The following is a 22,454-nucleotide window of genomic DNA, read 5'->3' on the forward strand; positions in this document are numbered from 1 at the left end:
ATATATATATATATATATATATATATACACACACACACACATACACACATAGATAGATACATACCACACACACTCAGCAGACAGGCAGTCTCTCCAGGAGATTGGGCTGAAAATAGGACTGAACAATACATGGTATCTGCTCTTGGGGGAAAGTGTGGGGCAGGGGCGAGGGGCCAGGCTGCCACTTTCACAAAGAGCAGATGCCGGGGAGAGAATGAGAGCGGTGGGGGAGGGGCGCCTCTGCACCTCGCGAAGGGAGGGAGGGGGCAGGGAGCAGCTGTCACTGGCCCTTGTCTTCCCTCAGTCTCTGCTCTGCCGAGGAGGGGAGCGCACCATCTCCCTGCAGCTCCCCGCTCCGGACTTCACCTCGCTGCACAAGGTGGGTACCGTCTGCCTTCATCCCTCTATGGGAGAGGGGGTGCACTTTATTCCTGTCGGGGGGGGGGGCATATATTGCTTTTTATGAGCCGGGGGGAGGCAGGCGCGATGGGGCGGAATGCAGCCTCGGCTCCCAATTCCCGCAGCCTCCTTTGTTCTCTGCTCGGTCTCCTCCCGAGGAGTCGGCGCTTCGCCCTCACGCCCCCAGCTGAGAGGGAGCCCCACGCGCGCTCTATTGGATTTCTTTCAAAAAAACCTCCTCCTTTAAGCAAACATTTTCTCTGGTAAAACTTTAAATAACTTTATTTAAAAAGCGACGTCGAACCACCCATTGGAAGTGGTTTCATTTTAAAACAAAAAAAAACTCTCGCTCACCTAATTAATGGAATTGCTTGATGAATTTGGATAATTACCCCACAGCAGAGTTCCAGCCAGTGGGGAGGGGCGCCATTAGATGCAGCCGCGGTAATCGTTTTTGGGTGGCGAGAGGTTTAATTGAACGGTTATCGAGTATCTTTGGCCTCTGGTGAGTGTGTGAGGGAGCGGCCCCCCGCGGTGTGAGGCCGGGCTCCCGGGTGACGCCTCGCGCAGGGGAGGGCGGGGCAGGGCCCGCGTGCTCGGTAATTGCCTCCACCGCAGACACTCGTTGTAACCCAATCAGTGCTCAGCTGCTCCCCATCTGTCTGCAGCTGCCGGCCCCGCACCGACAGGCGTCGTTTAGTCACGGTGAGCGCTGCGAAGGAGGGGGGCACCGCAGAAACCAGGCGCTTTCCTTTGTGTGTGCGGGGGGAGGTGTATTATCTCACTATTGGGCCTCCTCAGCCGGTATCTCGGAGAACCATAGTTTTAAACTTCTTCGGGTCGAGATCTGAAGTCCTCCCAGGTTTGATGTGAGTAGCTGAGCCGCGCCTGTGCATTGTGGGGGAAGGGGGGCGGCGGTGCGGGGTTGCATGTGCAGGGATGGGCTGGATCTTCCAAATAGGCCCATGGCACTAGGACACTATCCCAATTCTCGAGCTTCACCGCGTCCGCAGCTCCTCGTATCCACATTTTCGATTCACAGTTTAGGATTCATGAAAATAGTGGCGTCTTCAGGCGTGATTTTTAGGGCGGGGCACGCAGGATGCCAAAGATGAGTCGGGCAAGGCCAATGATAGCGGACAATCATGAAGATTGTGAGCGTGCTTTTTTTTATATATATATTCATTATACACAGTTACTTGCACTTTTTAAGCAGACTGAAATTAAACCTTTACTATGATCTGTGGGAGGGGGTCTTTGGTCTTTGTTAGTCGCTCACTCTCATTTTCCTTTCCACACCACTCTCTTCTGCAGTTGCTTTGTTGGACATTTGCAGCCTTTTTCTCTCCATATCTTTCTGTAACACTCATTCTGCACATCTAACTTGTCTTCTCTCTCCTCTTCATCCCTCTCTAATGCATGTACTTCCTTGCATTTCTTCACTTCCCCTTAGCCCAATGCAGCCAATCCCCTATACGCACTGCATTTTCTTTAACTTTCGCCCTGTCAATATCCATTTCAGCTGGGTACCCCCTTCACACTTTTTTTCACATATATAAACAGTTACAATCGGCACCTCTGACCATTGTTCTGTGCACTCTGCAGAGAGGCCTAGGATTGTTAAACTATATGTTTGATAAAATCAACATATCACAGTCACATTTCCTCGATTCAGTTATGCGCAGGATGTTCCAGGTGCGATTAATTATATTTTAAGAAATTTGATTCTATTTTCTGTTATAAAATGTTTTTTCTATCCCGGTATCCTCTTGTTCTTATAAAGTCAGCAATGGCAGTGGATGATGTAATGTTTAGTCAACTATATCACACCCCTTAGAGATTAGTTTTTTGGCATCTTTCGTTCCACTGCCTTCATACATTTTACAAAACTGCAGAGGGGCCTAGGATTGGATCAGCATGTATTCCAAACTCCTTAGTTACCCACTGGTAGGCACTATGTGAAGTTCGCTCTGCGTTTGGTGTGAACTCAACAGCTCTCAATTGAACCAATACTTACACAGCTACATAGGAGCAACTCTTTCCATATTGCACACTATACACGATTAATGTGGGTTGCATAAAAAAACGACAGAAACGCACTTTCCTGAAAAAAACAAATACTCTTGGGGAATGCAAGAGTAAGAAATACTTGAAATGTAAACAGGACCAACATGAATGTTCCCAGGCTGAAAGGGCAGTGTCTGCTTCTGCTGACTGCAACTGTTGCCTGTAATTGGGCACAAAAGGAACCAGGACATTTGCGGGTAGGGCACCAGCTCCACCAGTCACCCCTCCAATGTGCCATGCACTATTTCCAAGTTCAGGACTAAATCTCCCAGCAAGTGATAAACTAGCATTGGTAAAACCAATAGGTCTCTTGTTTGTGCCAGCCTTTTGGCTTTTAGTGCTTGTTTAGTCATAGGTTTGTAAATCTTGTTTGTTGCGGTTGCTGTTGGACCCTTGTTAATCTAAAAACAAAAATGGGATCAAGGCAAAAATGCTTGTGCTCTAAAAGCACACCTTTCCAAAGTAGACCCTGGCACAGAAGGAAACTTCTGTGTATGCAGCTTTTCTCCTTGTGAAAGGGCATACTGCTTTCACTCACAGTAAAGTTAACAAGTAGCTGAAGTGGGCCGAGCCAATTGCCCATCATGTTCTCTATGGAAGATTTTTTTTTTTTTTTTTTTTTTTTTTACTGTTTGATTGTGAGCTGTTTGGAATCACAACCTAGATCGTAGTCTTGTGATGTGTATTGTATCACGTTAGCTCTTGCTGCTGCTGAAGAGGCGCTGGAGTGCTGGGTAGCACCCACGTTTAGTGGTTCATCCAGTGTTGGTTATTGGGATCAGTCCTGTATTTGTTTAAGCAAGCCATGCCATGCACTCGCCTCAGTCAGTTTGCAGTAGAGTAAAGTATTGGGAGTTAGGTGTGTTCATTATTGGAGAAGGGGGGTGTGTGTTCATTCTGACGTTTGGTGGGGTTAATAGATGAGTTGAAAAAAGTTAGGTGGAGCTGTGTTGCAGAGGTTTCACTTTCTTAAAAAAATAAAAGGAAGTAGATGTTGTAGTCTTTGAAATATAGTGTAGGCAAGTGTGCATGTGGCTCAAAGAATATTGTGCTTCGAGAGAAGCATCATGCAGTAGAAAGGAAAGGCAGAGACATATGAAAAGTAGAGGTGACTATCAGAAGTTTTAAGTAAAGATCAGTTTTTCACACCCGGTTGAGGAACATAAAATATATTTTTCAAAATAGGGTGCAGGACTGCAGCAAGAAACATTATATGCATGTGAATATAGTGCTATAATAGGTACTTTACCAGGTGCTAGAGTATGGTGTTTGTGTAACGTTATGCTTATATGTGTGTTTTGAGGGTGTTTGTTGGTGTGGTGCATGAAGAGCCAATAACTTGGAAGCACTTTTCTAACTATATGACTGTGATGTTTTGTGAGCTTTATGCTGAAGGGGTTATGTCTAGAGCATAGTGTCTACTGTGATCTTTTTAGTATGTGGGTTTGTAAACAATAGTGTTTTAGTTGGGTAAATAGTGCTGTTGGCTGTCTAAAGAAAGCCCGTATGTGGATTACCGCATGTGTTAATTTTGGTTATAGTCAGGGCCATTGGAATTAGACGGCAATGGAGGTCAAAATTATGTTGCAGGTTTGACAAACATGGAAATGAAAAACTATAGGCAGGATAATTTGGCCCAATCAAATTCAGCATTTCATTTTTTGGCCTTTTATCAATTGTTAATTCTGTCACGGCAAAGTGTTTGTTTTGAGTTTAATGGTGTTGGACTTGGCCCTTATTGCAGGGTCATTCCAGAATTTTTTGCCTTCCTCCTGTATTTTTTTTCTGACCTGTTTTTTTTTTTTTAGGACCCTAGGCTCTTTATCACTACTGTTAAGTGCTAAAGTGCATTAGCTCTCTATGGTAATCTTGGTAAGATTGGTCTACACCTGTTTGGCATATTTAATTTACCGATCAGTCCCTTGTACAGCGGTATCTCATATACTCGGGCCAGTAAATTAAATGCTACTGGTGGGCTTGCAGCATTGCCTGCACCACCCACCAAAGTCGCCTTACAAACCTATCCCAGGCCTCTGCCACAGCCGGACCTGCGCACACAGTTTACTGCTGCTGCGATGTGGCACATAGTGGTTGCCACATCTGTGACTCCCCTTTTAATACATATCAGTCGCCACTAAGGTAGGCCCTAGCTAGCCCTGTGGACAGGGTGCGTTGCAGGTAAAAGGTAGGACATGTGCCCTAACTGTGTGGCATGTCCTAGTAGTGACAAACAGCCTATTTGGTTTTTCACTGTTGTGAGGCTGCCCTCTCATAAGGATGCATTGGGGATTCTCTGATATGTGCTTCAGTAGTAATTCCTGACGTGAGAGGGGTAGCATGATCAACTTTGGTATGTTTGGAATAGTGGCGATAAATGCTGCACATTGGTGTTCGGATTTATTATCACTATTTTAGAAATGCCACATTTAGAAGTGAGCAAAACAAAAGGGGATGATGGACCGAGCGTTTGAGCAAATCAAACACTCACCCCCAGTCAACTGATCTGGGTTCAATCCATCATCATTCTTTAGCTCACTCGGCCACCCCAGTTCAGACATGGCATTATGCAAATCAGTCTGACCCTGTGCCTCATGGTAACAGTGGAGCCCGAACTGCCAAGCCATGTCTTCCCTGGACCGGAAACAAGCATCCTGGGACCGGTTTCAGATTCATAATCCTCATCAGCCAGGCTATCTTGAATCCAGTGGCAAAGTGAGCAAGGGACTCGCGTCTGAGCATACCCTGCCAACTTAGGGCGAACAAAGCGAAACAAAAGGGGATGATGGATGGAGCGTTTGAGCAAATCAAACACTCACCCCCAGTCAACTGATCTGGGTTTAATCCATCACCATGCTTTAGCTGACTCCGCCACCCCAGTTCAGACATGGCCATATGCAAATCAGTCTGACCCTGTTGGCAGGGTATGCTCAGACGTGAGTCCCTTGCTCACTTGGCCACTGGATTCAAGATAGCCTGGCTGATGAGGATTATGAATCTGAAACCAGTCCCAGGATGCTTGTTTCCGGTCCAGGGAACACATGGCTTGGCAGTTCGAGCTGGACTGTTCCCATGAGGTACAGGGTCAGACTGATTTGCATATGGCCATGTCTGAACTGGGGTGGCTGAGTGAGCTAAAGAATGGTGATGGATTAAACCCAGATCAGTTGACTGGGGGTGAGTGTTTGATTTGCTCAAACGCTCCGTCCATCATCCCCTTTTGTATTACATTTAGAAGTGGGCATTTCTATGTACTATGTGTCTTTGTGCTTGCCTGTTATGTATTAAGTGTCTGGCTTTGGAGTGACAGGTTGCTGGGGATGTGCAGTGGCTCCAGAGTCTGAATGAGTCGGCACTAGGCTGAATAGGGTTGGTCTGCATTTGGAGTGGTGGAAGGATTAGCACCTGCACCTGAATAGGGCTATGCCTGCCTTCCACGATTATGGCTCCGCCCTCCGGTGGTGTGTCTGGGGCCATGGCTTACACTTTCAATGGCTAGTGTTGTGCACTAGCAAAGTGCCCCCCAGAACTGGTTTGGACTGGGCTCAGAACGCTGGGCTAGGGGAGAACAAAGACAGATGCCCTATAAGTACCAGGGCTGTGACCCCATGTTTTCGAACTTGCTTGGAACTCTTGAACTGACTGGAAATTCACCTGGACGGAGGACTGCCAGGAGGAACCGCCATCTGGACTTTGCCTGGTGTGCTGATCTGTGACCTGCTCTTCTACCTGGGAGAGGCTAACCAGGTTCTTTTCAGGGCTGCACCGCATATACTGTATGAATACAATTGCAATTTATGTTGACTGTTTAATATTGTGCAAATTAGGAGTGCAGGTTACGCGCATCAAAATTTTGTTGCTACCAGAAGGACTGCCACCTTTACCGAGGGTCCCTGATGTGCTGGCCGGCTTGCCTACCTGCACCCTTCCCCCTGGGCGTGCTCCACTTCAGGGATTGCCAGGTTGTCCATCTGGAGGTGCCTCGCTCTGGTTATCGGAGCCCGATGCGAGGGTTCATTCCTCAATGAAGTGCGTGGGAGAGCTTTGTGTCCTCCTTTCTGGTAGGAACCGGTGCTGTGAGCACCGTGGTTTGGCCCGCGTTTCACCTTAAGGAGCATGTGGCTGTGCAGCGTGCATTGGGCTACGTTTCCCCCAGTAGTGGAGGAGGAGCTGGGGGGTAGAGCAACCACTACTGAAACGCTGTCCCTCCCATGTCGTGTTGCCTGCATCTGGTCGCGGAGGCCTGGAGTGGCCGCTCATTATTGAGGCATTGCCTGGCAACCGGCATCCAAGGCGGAGGAGCCAGAAGCCAGGTAGGAGTGATGGGCCTGTGGCCTAGCCTGGACGAAGGCCTGGCCCAGCCACAGATGGGGGGCTGAGGACTGGCGTTGCAGTGCGACCGGCTCAACTTCACTGAGGAGGGTGATTCGGCTCTAGGAGCTGTAATCCTTTGATTCCCAGCTGTCCGTGGGACCCTGGAGGGTTCCTGACACGCTGCGACATTGCCCCAACCATTTCCCCCCTTTGGAGATGACCGCTGGCCAGTCGCACTTCAGCTTTTTATCAGCGGGCCCAGGGAGGTTTCTCCAACAGCGGGGGGCTCCCCTACCCATGGAATCTCGCTTACTTCGGGGCACCCGTGATCGGAGAGCAGGGCAGGGTGGCAACTCTTGACTGAGGTCCCGTTCTGCAAATACCATGCAGCCAACACGGTAATTGCTAAGGCGATGTGGCTGCAAAGTTGGGGTAGGGATGCAAATACTTTGGTGCCCTACACACTGGCTTGATGACTCCGGTAAGTGAGTACTGGAACGTTGCCTTATGTGCATGCGTTGTTCCCTGATGTAGCGGTGTGCTGCCCGTGAGGGGTACACAGAATTGCACATTACTAGTATTCACTCTAGCACACTGCTAATTATGGTTATGCATAATGTGTTATGTACAGTTCCTACCAGTAGCTACTTACTGGGTGAGGACAACTGTAATGGTTATGGCCCAATTGGCCTACTTTATGTAATCCCTTTAAAGTGATGACAAGTGCCTGGTGGCCCAGTGTATATATGTGATGGTGTTCTAATGTGTTTTATGGATAATACAAAGGCTATTTTTATATAACCTTGTGTGGAGTTTCTTTTCTGCTGTGTGAGTGTGTTGTGCAAACGCTTTACACATTTGCCTCTGGGATAAGCCTGACTGCTCGTGCCAAGCTACCAAAGGGGTGAGCAGGGGTTATCTTAAGCGCGCAACTCCCTTGCACTGACTAGAGTGGTGGTGTCTGCCTGGCTTAGGCACATGCCCTAGCCAACCAGAAATCCCATTTCCAACAAATGGTGAGAATTGAATAAAGGTTTCCTACAAAACCAGCTGCTCTTTTTAAAACGTGATGCTGGGTGGTGATATCTGAGTAATCGGTCCTTATTTTCAGTTAACAAATCAATGCATTTTGGGAACTGTATTATTGGTTCACTTAATGTGAACTAATTTGGTGTACTCCTGAAAAGGAAAATTAGCGACTCAAAAAGTTGTGCCCTTAAATTCAGTCATTTGATAACCCCAAGATAAAACACATATGGCCTGTAATAGTTACACGTCAGATGTGGCCCCCAAGTAGTCATGGCTGTTTAGCCAACAGCATTCTGGGGCTTGTAAGCAAAAACTAATAAGAAGTTACACTGGAGGTCCTTGAGCTCAAAGTGCTGTAGGCTCAAAAGCTGGAAGTGGCCAACGGTGTCCAACGTAATTATGCTGTATCTTGGCAGCAGAAAAGACCAAAAATAGTTGAATGTAACCCTCAGTGGGAAATCATGAGCCATCTGTCTTAGAATGAGTTGTGTGTCACACAGATTTGGTAATATACCCATGGAACACAGCACAAAATATGAGGGGAATGATTCACACTTTTTTGGATAGGAAAAATGTTCCTAGATCAGTGATTTATATCTGGGTGAAGAGAGAAGCTTTGTCCCTTAAAGAAACTGCGAGATTTGGGGACCCAACCTTCCAATGATAAAAGCTATGCTAGGCACCTCGTAGTAACAGGCAGGACTCCTCCCACAATTCCCCTAGGCCAATGACCTCTGCTCTATATAGTGGAGGGTGTGAAATTGTGAGGCAACGAACAAAGTATTAAAATGTTACTTTCATTGAGACCGTTGCATAACATAAGACCTTGCGGAGCGGGGGTGGGGCCCTCCTCAGCAAAAGTGGTAGGTAGTGGGCTGGGGAAAGAGGTCCTCCGTGTACTTTGCAGGGGATCTCCCTCAAGTTTTGCTTCGCCACTGCATTGAGGGGGGACAAGAACAAAGCTCAGATTTGGAGTTGTGGCTTCCAGTGCTAATGAAACTAAAAGTCCACACCCTATTTACACGTGCACTTGAATATTGTACACCTATGGCTGCAGCGCTCTCACTTTAAGCCAGAGATGTGAGGATTTTTTTTTCTTGTGCTTCTAGTGTCTAACTTTAATTGGGTGACACGTCATATACTATATTCAGTGCCATTGGAGTTAAATGATTCTGCAGTCATGACGATGTCCGCATGATTATGGATTTGCCTTATTTCCATCATCTGCTGTATGATCTGCAGATTTTAACAAACTATTTCTAGCTCAAACAGATCAAAACTTGGGACTGATTGCCGATCCTTTATGGCCCCAAAAAGTATTTGTTCCACCTCCAGATCTCTCACACGCACATAGTGGCTTAAATCGCTGAGAAATCGTCGAATCAACTTTTTCCTCTCCATAGCTGACAGTCAAATGAGCTGGGGTGTGATAAATACACATTCTATCTCTGTTGTACACACTTAAGAATACCAATTTATATAGTATGCCTTGCTTTGTGCAGGCATGGCCTCATACTATGGTTATGAGCAGACTAAATTCTGTCACATGGACACACAGTGCTTCCAGTTCTAGGTCTTCGTTTAACAACCTGGAGGCGTCTGGGAGTTGTAGTCTTGTTGCATTTAAGTGGAGGCAATATGACCAATGCTCTTGATGCTTAGCACATCACTGCAGAACAGGAAGCCTGGTGCAGCAAATAGCGTGGCCTTCTCTGGGAGCCCTGCAGCTAAAGGTGCCATATAGAAACCCACAGGATACCAGTTAAATTAAACTGAGCGAATTGGTATTTTTATTTTATAAATGCTTGTTGGTGTGCTGAGGGAGTGACGTCGGACGCCCTCTCCCAGTGGAAGCTGGTACACTTTCTCGGCATTTCTAGTGGCCGTGGCTTGTAACCAGCCCCTACTTATTGCCCAACTCCAATACTTTGCCGCGGGGTGGGGCCAAGTGATTCAGTCTGGCTCTCAAACCCATGCCTCCTGGTACCACTGCACCGGCTGTACTACTTGCAGCCACGCCCCTGAGCGCGCGCCCTTGAGGCTGGCTGAGAGCGCGAGGCTCATTTAACACCTGTTCAGAGAACAGGACTGTAGCTGCAGGGGAGCGCACTACGTCACTGTGGGGCATGAAATGCGCGTAAAACGCACTGCCACCTCATGCTGACCAGTTACCACACATATATATTTTTTCGAAAGCACATTGATACAATAAAACGTTTCAACATTTTACCAGAGCACTGCATAACGAACATAGTTTCCATTTATGGATTTGAAATGAAAACGTGTGCGGTTTGCAGCACTTTGGACAGCTCCCCTGAACACCGGATCGCACCTTGTGTTTAACACCCAAACTAAAGTCTGGTTTTAGAACACGCAATCCGGCCCTGAATCGTGGAAAGAGCAATGCATTGTGTCCGCTGGTAGTGGGGTCGCCTACTGGTGCACAGCCAAAATGTATATTTTAAAGGCAGCGTATTAATAAAAGTAGTTTGTAACGAGAAAAGTCCCAATTTATTACTTTTTTCCGTCAATCTAGCAAATCACGGAGACGGGTCTCCAGGCTCTGCAGAGCTCCCTTGTATTTGGGGAAGACTCGTGATCGGATCATCAATCACGTGACCATCGATGACCAATCCCATGACTCACTTCCCACATTTAATTTTAAAAAGTTTATTGGAAGCGCAGCGAGGGCTCTGTCCTGTGCAGCCGCCGCTGTCCGCCCTCCCTGACCGTAGCGGGCAGTGAGTCACTGCCGCAGCGCAGGACTCTGGCTTCAGGTGATGTCACCAGTAATGGGAGCTCTTTGTTGCCAGACACCAAGCAGATCGATACAAACACATAAGCAGTCATTCATCTGGACAGACGTTAAAGACCCCAGGCCACTGGGCCCGGGGCTGCTCGTTTCATCTCTCCGGTCTGCACACAGCCTCGCGCTCTCCAGCCTTACCTGGGCTCAGTCGATACTCCCGCCCTTCACTTTCTGTTCCAGAATCCTTTTAATTATTTCAATGTCCCTGCCCCCTCCCCCACCCTTCTCCATTTATTTATGGCATTTTCCTGTGTACCGCCTGGCCACTGGAAAAAATAAATGTTTGCTTGTTTATTGGGTACGTTATACTTTATAACGTCAGACTAAGTGCATGTTACTAAACCTACAGTGCTTCTTAAATGACTAGGACTGGGCTCGTCAAAATACCAAATTTAAAAAAGCAGTCGGGTTTTAAAGACAACCGACACCAGGGCAAACATATTTGTTCAATCGTTTGTGAAAAAAAGTTTTTAAGTGTCACTGTTGACCGGTTGTAGGTGTGCTTAGTAGATGGACCAGTAAGCACAGGGTGTGTTCTCATCTCTGATTGGTTTTCGTGGCCTGGGTTTCATGTGCCATTTCGGGACCGAACGCCTATTGGCGAGAACTGCTTGCTTCAGTTTGCAATTGGTCCTGCACCCTTGCTGCTGACAACAAGGCCATTCTTCACAATTCTCTGTATTGCACTTGTCCCACTTCAAATGCATTCGGTCTCTAGCCCTGCTTACCCAACTGTGAGGGAAGCTTGTCTTGCACCAAGGCCTTCAGTAGCTGAGCTTCTCCAGAGACCGCGCGCCTCTGGTATAGACGCCCCTGATTTTTGTGAAAACGTGGACAATTACCACCATACTTTGCACAGGTGACTTTATTAACGGACATAAAAAACTTTTGTGGGAAATATTTGTAGCAAGACTATTGACTACACACGTTGAGTTAACATAGAGCGAATTCAGAGATGATGGCAGTGAACTCAGTTAAATAGCGGACATCCTTCCTGAGAAAGCATGTGTTGTTCGATTGGTAACTGCAAAAAGAGGGATCCCTCCTGCTGCCCCCTTTAATGCCCCCTGGGCTCGCCCGTCTCCAACAGTGACATCCTTTATGGTGTGGACTCGCTCTGCTTGGTGCCCCATTGTAGGTGCATGAGGAGAGAATTCCTCCTCTGGCAGGTAAGCAATGCTAACACTGCTGTCCCCTTCATTGTCCCCTCTTGGGTGTGACTTAGCTGGGTTTCCTGTGTTGCCACCAGCGCCCAGTTACTAACTAGAGCTGGAGAAGACTAGGAACTGCCTAATTATCTTCTGCGACCTAACATGCCACCCTGGGATTCTTGGGAGCCGCTTTTATAGATATTTATGGTCCGATGGACTGGTCCTGGTTCCTTCATCTGAAGGTGCGCTTCAAGAAAAGCGTGAGGGTTCCTGTCGGATCCTTCTGTAGAAGTCCCACAGATATCTTCACTTTCTCTGCAAGAAGTGCTGTGAAGTAGGACTAAAAGGAAATTGTGGGACAAGATATTTTATCTTTCAGGTGTGGGCATGACCTAGAGGTTGGTGGGATTGGGTTCCGGTAGCCCTGCTGGGGAATATGTAAAAAAGGGTGGTGCCCAGGTAAAGCTAAGGGTCTAAGCATACAGCCATGATCAGATACAGGGCTAAGGAGAGAGAACACAGGAAGTGGGTTCAACTTTTAAAGCATAGTCCGCAAACCCACGTCATCTCCCAGCTAACACATTGCCTGTCTACCTCTCACCATCTGTACTGTCTCACCAACTGGGGCCAATCTTGTCCGAGTGCTGGTGACAGTCTTGTCTGTCCCTAGCGTTTCCTCCAATGCTAGTTTGCGAAGCCCCTGTCATTTTGAGGCCTTAAATTTCGAGTTCGTCCCCCATGTATTTTGGTTTCGACACAGACTGCTGTGATTCCGATGTTCAAGCCAAGCAGCTCTGGGTGAAAACAGGAGGACGCTTTCAACGAATCCATGATTTCAATACACAGAGGAATTCGGTATCCTGAACAATCAGGAAGTAAACAAGGACAATCTTCAGAGAGAGACTGACACTCCCCAACCAACTGGTTGTGCAAAATTTTATGTAAAATGAGGGAGCAACCCCACTGACCAAGAGACAGGGTACTGTAAGTAAAGACAAAGAAAAAACTCTCTTGGATCCTCACATTCACCCAAGTTGTACTCAACAATACACACTATAGGATCACTTAACTTTACCTGTATATCACCTAGCTAGGTGATATACAGGTGAAGTTGAGTGAGCCTATAGTGTGTATTGTTGAGTACAATTTGGGTGGATGTAGTGATCCAAGAGAGTTTTTAATTTGTCTTTGAAAACACGAGGAGCCTCGCTTGGTCACGAGAGATGGTCAAAAGGCCTCAGATTTTGTCAGTAAATTCATGCTGGCGATAGGCTCTGCGCCCCATCAGTGTGTCTGAGTTTCGAGCTACGCGCCCTGTTTGCGCAGCCAAGAACAATGACAGGAGTTATTTGCTCTGAAGAAACACGCAAATATGCTTTTTGGTTACTTGCACATTTCAAACTCCGGTATACTTAAAGACAGAGCACATGCCCTTTCCTACCAAGAATGGCCATAACGAACACTTCCACACTATATGAACAGACGTCCCACCCCTCAGTATTGACCCACGACGACACGGGGAATGACGGGGTGGGGCGCGCACGAGGACGAGCAGATATTTAAACTGCGCCACACACACGGCAGGGAGGGCAACAAACACCGCATCCACCAAGTGAACGCTGACACTCGAGGTATTTTAAACACTGAGTGTGTCTGCCTCTTACACCGAGGAAGAAGAATTGCTGGGAACAGCCGCGAGCCTGATTTACTATCGGTCAGAGTAAATATTATTAGTTCTTCATTCCAGCAGAGACACTTAAAAAGTAAAACAGCGAGTTGATTTAATGGAGGAGCTCGTAGCAGGAAGCCTTCCAAACTCCCAAAAAATGTGTAAATACGTGTGTAGCAATAACATTTTCTTTAAATGTATTTGAAAGCATTTTCAAGAAGTGGGAAACTGCAGCAGCTGAACTTTTACATGCCATCTATGGTAATACCTTCAAGTAAACACAGCTGAATGCCTTGACTGTAAAAGGCGTAATGTAGGTAGAGATACTGGAGGTAGAAAAACAGATTTTAGGCTAAAGCACGTCTGTGATGTGGTGGGAGGTAAAGGGGTGAGACTAGTGCCTGCCAGGAATCACATACTCTAGAAGCTACTGCCAAAACATTAGACACAGACCCTAGGAGGTTTGTAATGGTTTGAATATAAACTTCAGGAGGGCCAGTGATAAAAACATAGTGCTTCAAACTTTACGCGTGCCTTTTCTAGCTGCTGTCAATAACATTGTTATTACCTACTTCAGTGGCACTCAAGGCAAGCACTTAAGGGATGGAGAACTTGGTTGGCCTTGCCGGGATTCGAACCTCTGGACTGCAGATTTCACCAAAATCCCTATGGATCTTTTATCTCCGGGCTACTGCTGATCTGCTGTCTGTAGAGGGCCTTCGGTTTGCATGCAGCCTGCATTGAAATATAATGGAAAGAAATATCAGAGAACACATATAAAACATAGCTGCACACTACAAATGTTAACAGCGTGTAGGTTTATACTAATACAGTTTGAAGTGGCAAGATTATTTTGATGCTTTAACAAAAGTGAAGACTCGTGAAATGAGGAGCAATTTTTGCACTCTTTTCAGATGCTGAAGTTCAACTTCAGTGATTAAAAAAAAATTCAACATCAAATTTGCTAAGTCCTTATTCACAGAATATGGATATATGGACACTTATACCTATCAATGAAATTTAGTTGTGTGGTAAATCTCCCAGCATGGCACTATATATAGATATATAGAGAGATAAAGATAGAGATGTACACACTTTAGTAAACTGTGTGAGTGCAAGAAATAATGTGGGCGTTTGAATGGCAGTCAAAACATGAACTTTGTGGGTATTCACAAATCACCCCCCCCCTTTCCCTTTTGATTTTCCTGCCCAATTTATTCACCCACAATTAGACAGCTTATGCTGCCATGGGTTTTTAAATGGATGCTAAGGACACCCAAACAGTACAGGGATGTAAAGGAATGGATTTCCTGGACAGTAATACATTGTTTCATTGCAGATGAAAAAAATGAGATAAAGATTAGAGTGTGTTTGCACTCTAAAAGCATCTTTTAACAGGGGAATTTTCAAATGACAGAGAAGTTTCTGATGTACATGAAAATCTACATTTTTTTGGTTGTTTCTCTCCAAAGCCCTGGCCTTTTTTGTGACTCGTGCGACATGGGCATCTACAAAAATCTTAGGAGAAAAGCTACAGCGTGTAGATTTGTGCCTGTCACCCTGATGCTTTAAGATGCAGCGCTTGTGTGTGTGGTTCCTGTGTATATCTCAAGCAAAGCCCATTGCTCTTAACATGGAGTAGAAACTGTAATGAATTTGAGATTGGTGGATCATGCTGTTGTTTTATTCAGTCAACAGTGTAGGCAAGTGGAGAGTTATTTAGCGAGGCTGGTTAGGCTTCACTATTTAATACTCACAATACCCAAAATAGGTTGTTTGCTTTTACACTAATAAATCCCTAGCTCAGTCCTGGTAGTGTGGCTCAGAGCAGTCAGGCTTTATTAGAGGAACATGTGTTAATCATCTCAGAGTCCCAACATGGATGATAAGTAATTGACATGACTTGAGAGAAATTCAACACCAATTTATAAAAATTAAGCCTATTTTTATATTACTTTAGACACCAAAATAAACACAATCGGTTGAGTATAACCGGAGTTATGGATTTTAGAATGAAAAATAAATCTGTGCAATTGACTACTGCAAAACTTTAATGTTATGGTCAATTGGAAAAAGCGCTAGTGACAATCTGTTACTTGCAGGCCGAGTGCATGGAACACACTGGGGGTTAAAGGTGATGCAGGTCCCAGGACCAGGCTACTATGGTCAGTTGAATTTTACCTGGCTCATAGGGCCCTTGTGAAGAGTTGTCCTGGCTGTCCCCGGTGCTGAAGCGGGAGCAGCGGAGGAGTTGGTTTTACCACTTAAAGGTGCTGGTGAGGAAACGGATGCAAAAACTCAACTACGGGGTCACTGAGGTGGTGAGTTGAAGATGCTGCAGAATTCTGTTGAGGCACAGCGTTAAACAAAGGAAATGGTAGCCGAACTGGCTGCCAACAAGCCTTGGCAGTGGCAAGTTCAGGTTGGAGTTACTTCGACGTCTGGGAGTCGGGGAAAACAGTAGACACCTGAAGCTTGCTGGAGATCAGGACTACATTTCTCATGATGCCCTTGACCATTTTCCTTTGGGCAATTCCCACAGCAGGCCCAATGGCCAGTGATTCTTTGGTTCCGGGAGTGTCCTTTACCAGCAGGAGACTGGTGCCATTCGTACAAGAGTTCTGGAGTTGCCTTTGGCTCTCAAAGAGGTCCCTCTGTCTGGGGAACCAGTCTTTGGTGCAGTTGCAGGGCCTTTGCCACAGGTGCAGGTTATTCTGTCTTTGCATTGTGTAGGTCCTGAAGTTGCAGACTTGGGTCTCTTCTTTGTCCTTCATTGCACATTGAATTCAATCTCAAGTTCTGGTGCCAGGGGTGCCCCATACATCCTAGATTTAATGGAATTAGTAGTGTGGGTGCAAGTAGCCCATGGGCTACTAGCCTCGGCAGCTAATCCACCTCTGAGGTGGCACCACCTGGGGAGTGTACCACCTTTGCTGCCCAGAACCCTCTATTCTGCCACTTTTAAAAATGGTAGCAACCTTCCTTGGCTGTCTACAAACCATGTGGCCCAGCCTAGGGTGTCATAGCCTTCTGTGGATGTACACCAATTTTCCCACATGCCCAGGTGCAAGTGTGCCTGGGGCCGAGGGATGGCTGTTTCTCCCTTTGGAAGGCAGCCTGCATGCATATCGGAGGTCGCATAAGCTTTGAAACTCACTGCGCTCATGTACCTCTTCACTAGCCATCCTGTCACAGTGGGAGTCTTCACTTACTTCCCAGCCAGGCCTTTGTTTAAGAGTCATGAATGTGTTGAAACCTCCTGGCAGGGAAGTCCGAGTCCTGTCTTGGCTGCAGCAGCTGCAGGCTGACCAGCCAGGGCATCAGAAAGGCTGGGGCAACCAGATGGGCAACCTCTAAGCTAGCCACCTGGAAGCACATCGCATCAAATCCGATATGGGACTTATGTCCAGTTAGATGAGACAAGTTGTTTGATACCAAATATGACCCTTTTCAGTGGTACCATAATGGAGCAGGCAGCTTTAGGGTGCCCGGGTGCCAGCCCATATTCTCTTATGGCCCGCTGAACACTTATAGTAGCCCTTCACGGGAAGAGGCTACTATAGGGATATATAAGCTTGCACTTATGTCCTCACCTTTTAATATAATGCATGCTTCATCTTGGGCTCAGCAGGCCTACCTTAGTGGCGACTGACATATATCAATAATAATGCAGTGAACTTTGCCCCTCATACTGAGGGTAAAGTCAAATTTGAGGAGTCTTCACTGCTCCTGCAGTCTGCACTGACAGGACAGCTGTCATCTGTTTACTCGGGTCACACAGGGTGGCACGATCTGTGCTTCAGGCTCCGGTGACCCCTTTAATTTCAATGCCCTGAGTACCAATGGTACCATTTACCAGGAACTTATAAGGGGGGGTTAATGTCCTTGCTAGTTGGGGTTGGCAATTCACATACATCATATTTAGGGAGAGCGCACTGGCACTGGGGCCTGGGCAGCAGGCTTCAGAGCACTGTCAGAATCCTAACCATTAGAGTTAGGGCAAAAAGGGTGGGGGTGACCGTACAAAAAGGGCTCCTTGCTACAGTTTGCATAGCACTCCAGTGATGCCCAAAGTCCGACTGCCAGTCCAGCCATGTCAGCTTAAATGGTGGCTCCCATTTAAAAAAATTAAGTTGAAATCGCTTCTTGTTTGAAAGGTCCAGACATCTGGTAGCTGTTCATATGCATGAGTAGACATTTGCCATACGTAACTGCATTCCTTGCTTGTATGAAAGACGTTGTCAGGAACAACACTGAAGCACCAAGAGTGATTGTATAAATTCTGCCTCGCTCACTTTAAGTGTATATGTTGTGCGATATCTGTGTTCACAGCATCTCTATCCCAGGAGCTCACACACTTACGCATATAATAATGAGTGCAGAGGAAAGAAGACGGCTGGGGTCTTATAAGACAGGAAATTAAACCTTTGCTGTTCTGTTTGATGGTGCAAATGTATATTCTTTTTAGAGAAAAAGGGCACTGTTGGAGGCAAAACTCTTTGAGTGAAACATAGAAGATTAAGCAGCGGGTTAAATGTTCTCCTTTTGGAGTAAAGAGGCATTTACCTCTCTTGGTTGGAAGCGTGATTTGTTTCTTTTGCGTGGATCATATGAATGATGTGTATTCTAAGCTTACCATAGGCGCGTGGATTCTAGTATGGTTGCTCGTCTGTCTTTTTAGTTTGTCTACCCGGAAAACTCTGCAGCTCCACCACAAACTGTTTCATCAGCCAGGAACCTCGGGGTCCTCTTCGACTCCGAGCTCTCCTTCGATCTCCATGCTTCGACCACAGCGGGAAAATGCTTCGGCATAATAAAGTCCGTAAGGAAATTCTTTGATTTCCTCCCGCTTGACTCAAGAAAAACGGTGGCGGTAGCCCTCATACTCTCCCGTGTGGACTACTGCAATGGACTCATGGCAGGGACCAAAAAGTCCACTCTCGCCAAACTACAAAGTGTCTTGCACACTGCCGCCCGGCTTGTCTTAAAACTTCCATGAAAATCTTCAATCTCCGCAGCCCTTAAAGCCTTACACTGGCTCCCCTTGCACAAGAGAATCCTCTTCAAGATTCTCATTGTAGCCTTCCGGTCCTTCCTACTTGATTAGACGCTTCCCCCATTATTCTCCGTGCCGCTCCCTCAGATCTTCACAAGATAACCTCATGACCCCCTCTAAATTCAACCTGAAATCTAAAGGCGGCAAAACTCTAAGCACCTTAGCTATTAAAGCCTGGAATAGTATGCCAAGGCATCTCAGGCTTCAAACAGTCGAAAAGCCATTCCGGAAGCTCCTCAAAACCTGGATCTTCAAGCTTCCCGACGACTGGTCCAAAGCTGCCATCTAGCCTCCCTCACTTCACTCTGTGACTTGGAAACAGGACTCATAGCGCCATGATGCTCCTTCCGGAGCGACCGTCTGCACTTTAGAAATACCATTCCAAATTGCTGGTGTTCAGGTCTTGTGAGCACCATAGTGTACATGATTTGTGTTCTGCATACTTCAGTTTGGAGGACACAGGATTTATAGGCAGAATACTATTTGTATTGGAGGGTTCTCTGGGACTCTAGTTTATAAGCGGAGAGTTGGTATAAATGGGCCGGTGATAAATTGTCCAAACTTATGTCATTCAGATGGCTTCGCTGGGCTTTTATTAGCTTGGGCTGATCACCTTGCATAAAGGAAATTGGTGAAGCTTTGAAGTGTGAGGTAAGATCAGGCCAGCCTGAAGGAGCTGGGGATTCTCTTTGAGGAGTATTAAGTAGAGCCAGCTGACGTATGGGGATGAGTAGGGAAAAATGAACTCAGTTTAAGTCTATGAACGGCAAATAGATCTTTCATGGTTTAAAAATAATCCTTTTTCCAGCTGATTGTGATACCTTGGTGGAAGAGGTGGCATTCTGTCTGTGTTAATGTGAGCAAGGGACTGATTCTTCGATGAGTGGGGTTTTAGTCAAGCGGACTATCGACTTTGTGGAAAACTTACTTTGTTTTACTTGGGCTACGGTTTAAGGGAAATGGAGGAGAGTTTGAAGGGTAATGGGATGGAAAAAAAAGCCTGGTTTCAAATTAGGGCAAGTCCACCTCGGGGCATTTGGCCCATGATCTCTAGATCAGGGAATGCGAGCGCCTCAAGATTGAGGCAAATGATGAGTTAGCTTGTTGGGTTAATGTTCCACTGCAGCCCCACATACTTTAAGAATACCACAATAGCATATCCCAGCCTTGATCGCCATGGGGCTCTTCATAGAGGCTTTTGTGCTTAAATCGATAACCAACAGATGTCCTGACAAAGGAGAGTGAACTAGTTGCCCTGGTGAACTACTCGCCAGATGGTTCTGCTGGCGTAAGTGGCTAGTGACCAAGGCGCAGGAGTAGAAAATAGCTGCGCTAGATGTGGGGAGCACAAGCTGGACAGCCGTCCAACCGGGGTCTGAGAGGGCCCAGTGTTCCGCTCATTTCCCTTCCCAGGCTGAGATACTCAAACTGTCCATTTCAGATAGAAATGTTCAGAACAGAAAAGAACCAGTTGTTCCTACACCTCGTGTATAACAAAAAGCCTTGGCACTGTGGCACCCGGACAGAACTTGATCTAGACATGCTGGCAAATGCAAAACAAGTGTACCCACTCAGAGTGCATATTGTAGCAGCACATTAGTGCCCTTCGCAGCAGAGGTCACTTGTGCTTCCATTAGAGGCCCCATATATCACACTGCCTTTGTGGTTTTAAAATGGACCCGGGCAAAAGGCATTCATTGGCTTGAAAAACAGCACAACCATTAGTTCATCTGTAAAGTGGCCCAGGATGGAGTGAAGTGGCTACTCGGGTTTAGGTACATTTTAGAAAATATTACTACCATGTATTGTATGTGTGGTTTCAGTGGTTCATTTAAATACTTGTGTTCCTTAAAAGCAATTTTCACTATTTTGCGCTTAGTAATCTGTTGAAGTAAATTAGCTTGTAGGTTCTGCTGTTGCATGCATTCAGTTGAAAGGTAGGGATTTCATGTAGTGGAGCAGATGGAGAGCTGAGTCAGTCTGGTGGGTTTTGAGCCCCAGACCTTCAGGACACACTGACATTTCTGCCGCAGGCATTGTTTTTAATTCACCTAATGCCTCGACCCGCATGCACAGTCTAGGATGGAAGTCTTCAAAATGAACAGTGCCCAAACGAAATACATCGGTACTGGCCAACATCTGATGGAACAAGGTGCTGCGAAGCCATAACAGCAGCAAATCAGATCATTTGCAAACAAAGAAGAACGATAAATGAAAACTGTGGGGTTATCAAACGTTTGAAATACGGAGTTTGATATTAAATTTCTTCATCAGACAGACCAGGACCTGCATCATAAATTATCTAATAAAATGCAAATTAGAAATGAACTGCGCAAAAACGATGACACCAGAAACGGACAACCAGTCCAATCAGCTCTGTATAATTTTCTTCTTTTTTGAAATGCAACCCCTCACCATCGCTAGCCATTTCCATTCTTAAGTACCACCCTTGTTCATTATGTCTTTACCAAGTATTTTGAATTCATCTGCTTGTTTTGGCTCTGTCGACACAAAGATGATGGACGGAATTCAGAGCAAATCAAACATTCACCCTCTGTCAAGAGATCTGGGTTAAATCCATCGTTCTTTTGCTCGCCATGCCACCCCAGTTTAGATCCAGCCATATGCAAACCAGTTCTGACTCCGTGCCTCATGGGACTACAAATCAAGTTATGTAATCGAGGTTACCCGAGGAAGCTAGTGAGAACCGCGTTAAAAAGAGCTTGGTTTACCCCTCGTGAAACTTTGACTGCCAAGGAAAAACAGACATCTGACCGGATAACATGCGTGTTGACTTATACTCAGAAAGCGAACAAGATTAAACCGATTATTCTGAGGAATTGGAGGCTTATCCAGCAATTTGACATCCCTAAGCCGCTGTTCGCTTTCCGTAAAGGAAGAAATATATGGCAACAACTAGTGAAGGCAGCTCGTGAAACACAACCCATGGGTGATATAAGAAACATGTTGGGTCTCCCACCGGTTATCGGGCACTTTCAGTGTAACAGCTGTGGGTTATGTCCTCAGACGACCAACTCGAAGTTTGTGATGTTGAATAATATGAAGCATGTTCAGAACAGCTTCTCAAATTGTAATATGATACATGTTGTGTATTGCCTTTCATGCCCTTGTGATAGGGTGTATATAGGACAGACAACACAGGCGGTGAAAATGAGGATAATGCAACATCAATCCAGAATTCGTTGTAACACACAGGAGGCTCCCTTGGTTCAGCACTTCAATGAGCTTGGTCACAGTGAAAATGACATTAGGTGGTCAGTGCTTCTAGTGGTCAAATCCCAAAATAAGGTGACCTTACAAACAACTTAAATAGATTGGAAGCTCGTATGATAGAAAAGTGTCATACTGCAACACATGGTTTGAATGACCGTGATGAGATATGGGCACTTATCTGAATTCTAGGGTTTTAGTCTGTGATTTCCTGGTATACAACAGAATGTCGTGTTAATTTTGATGTACTACATAGCTGTATTATGCACTGTATAGAGCTGAGCAATATATCATCGTGTGTTGGTTTCCCTTGTACTTTTGTATATTTTTGTATATATTTGTATGATAAATAATATTCATTCACAGTTCTGGAATATACACATTCATACATGTTTTCCATGGATTGGAAGGCTATCTCTGTGCTTCCATGGGTTCCGGCTTGCTGTCGCCATTCTCTGAGGTGAATTAGAGAGTTATGTTGTAATTTTATTATTTTTCAATTTTTGTGGTTTAAGTGTACCCCCAGGATGGGGGGGTGCAGATGTATTGGCTTGCATACTGATACATAGATCCTTTTCGGAATTTTAGGTAACGGAGTATGGCAGTATTTTTTCTTGTTAGCGTCCTCCATTGTGGTTCACTTTTGGTTTTAATAATTAGTGGCCCTTAGTTGTACCTCTCTTTTTTAATCTTTCTTGATGGTGGTTTCTCAGCATATTTGTTTACTGTGGG

General features: G+C 45.9%; 1 protein-coding gene across 2 annotated transcripts in view; it reads left to right on the forward strand.

Annotated features, from left to right (window-relative positions):
• Positions 1 to 285: 285 nt before the first annotated feature.
• Positions 286 to 22,454, forward strand: part of LOC147673841 (uncharacterized) — a 51,290-nt gene continuing 29,121 nt past the window's right edge. Inside the window, exon 1 of one of the 2 annotated variants that reach the window (XM_086947725.1) lies at positions 286 to 379. The gene's annotated coding sequence lies outside the window, so the exon portion shown is untranslated. Of the gene's footprint in view, positions 380 to 1,093; positions 1,269 to 22,454 lie in introns of those variants that run through there. The other variant, XM_086947726.1, reaches the window with a different exon arrangement.

This window comes from Lissotriton vulgaris, chromosome 12 (genome assembly GCF_964263255.1).
Source record: "Lissotriton vulgaris chromosome 12, aLisVul1.2, whole genome shotgun sequence".
Lineage (NCBI taxonomy): Eukaryota > Metazoa > Chordata > Amphibia > Caudata > Salamandridae > Lissotriton > Lissotriton vulgaris.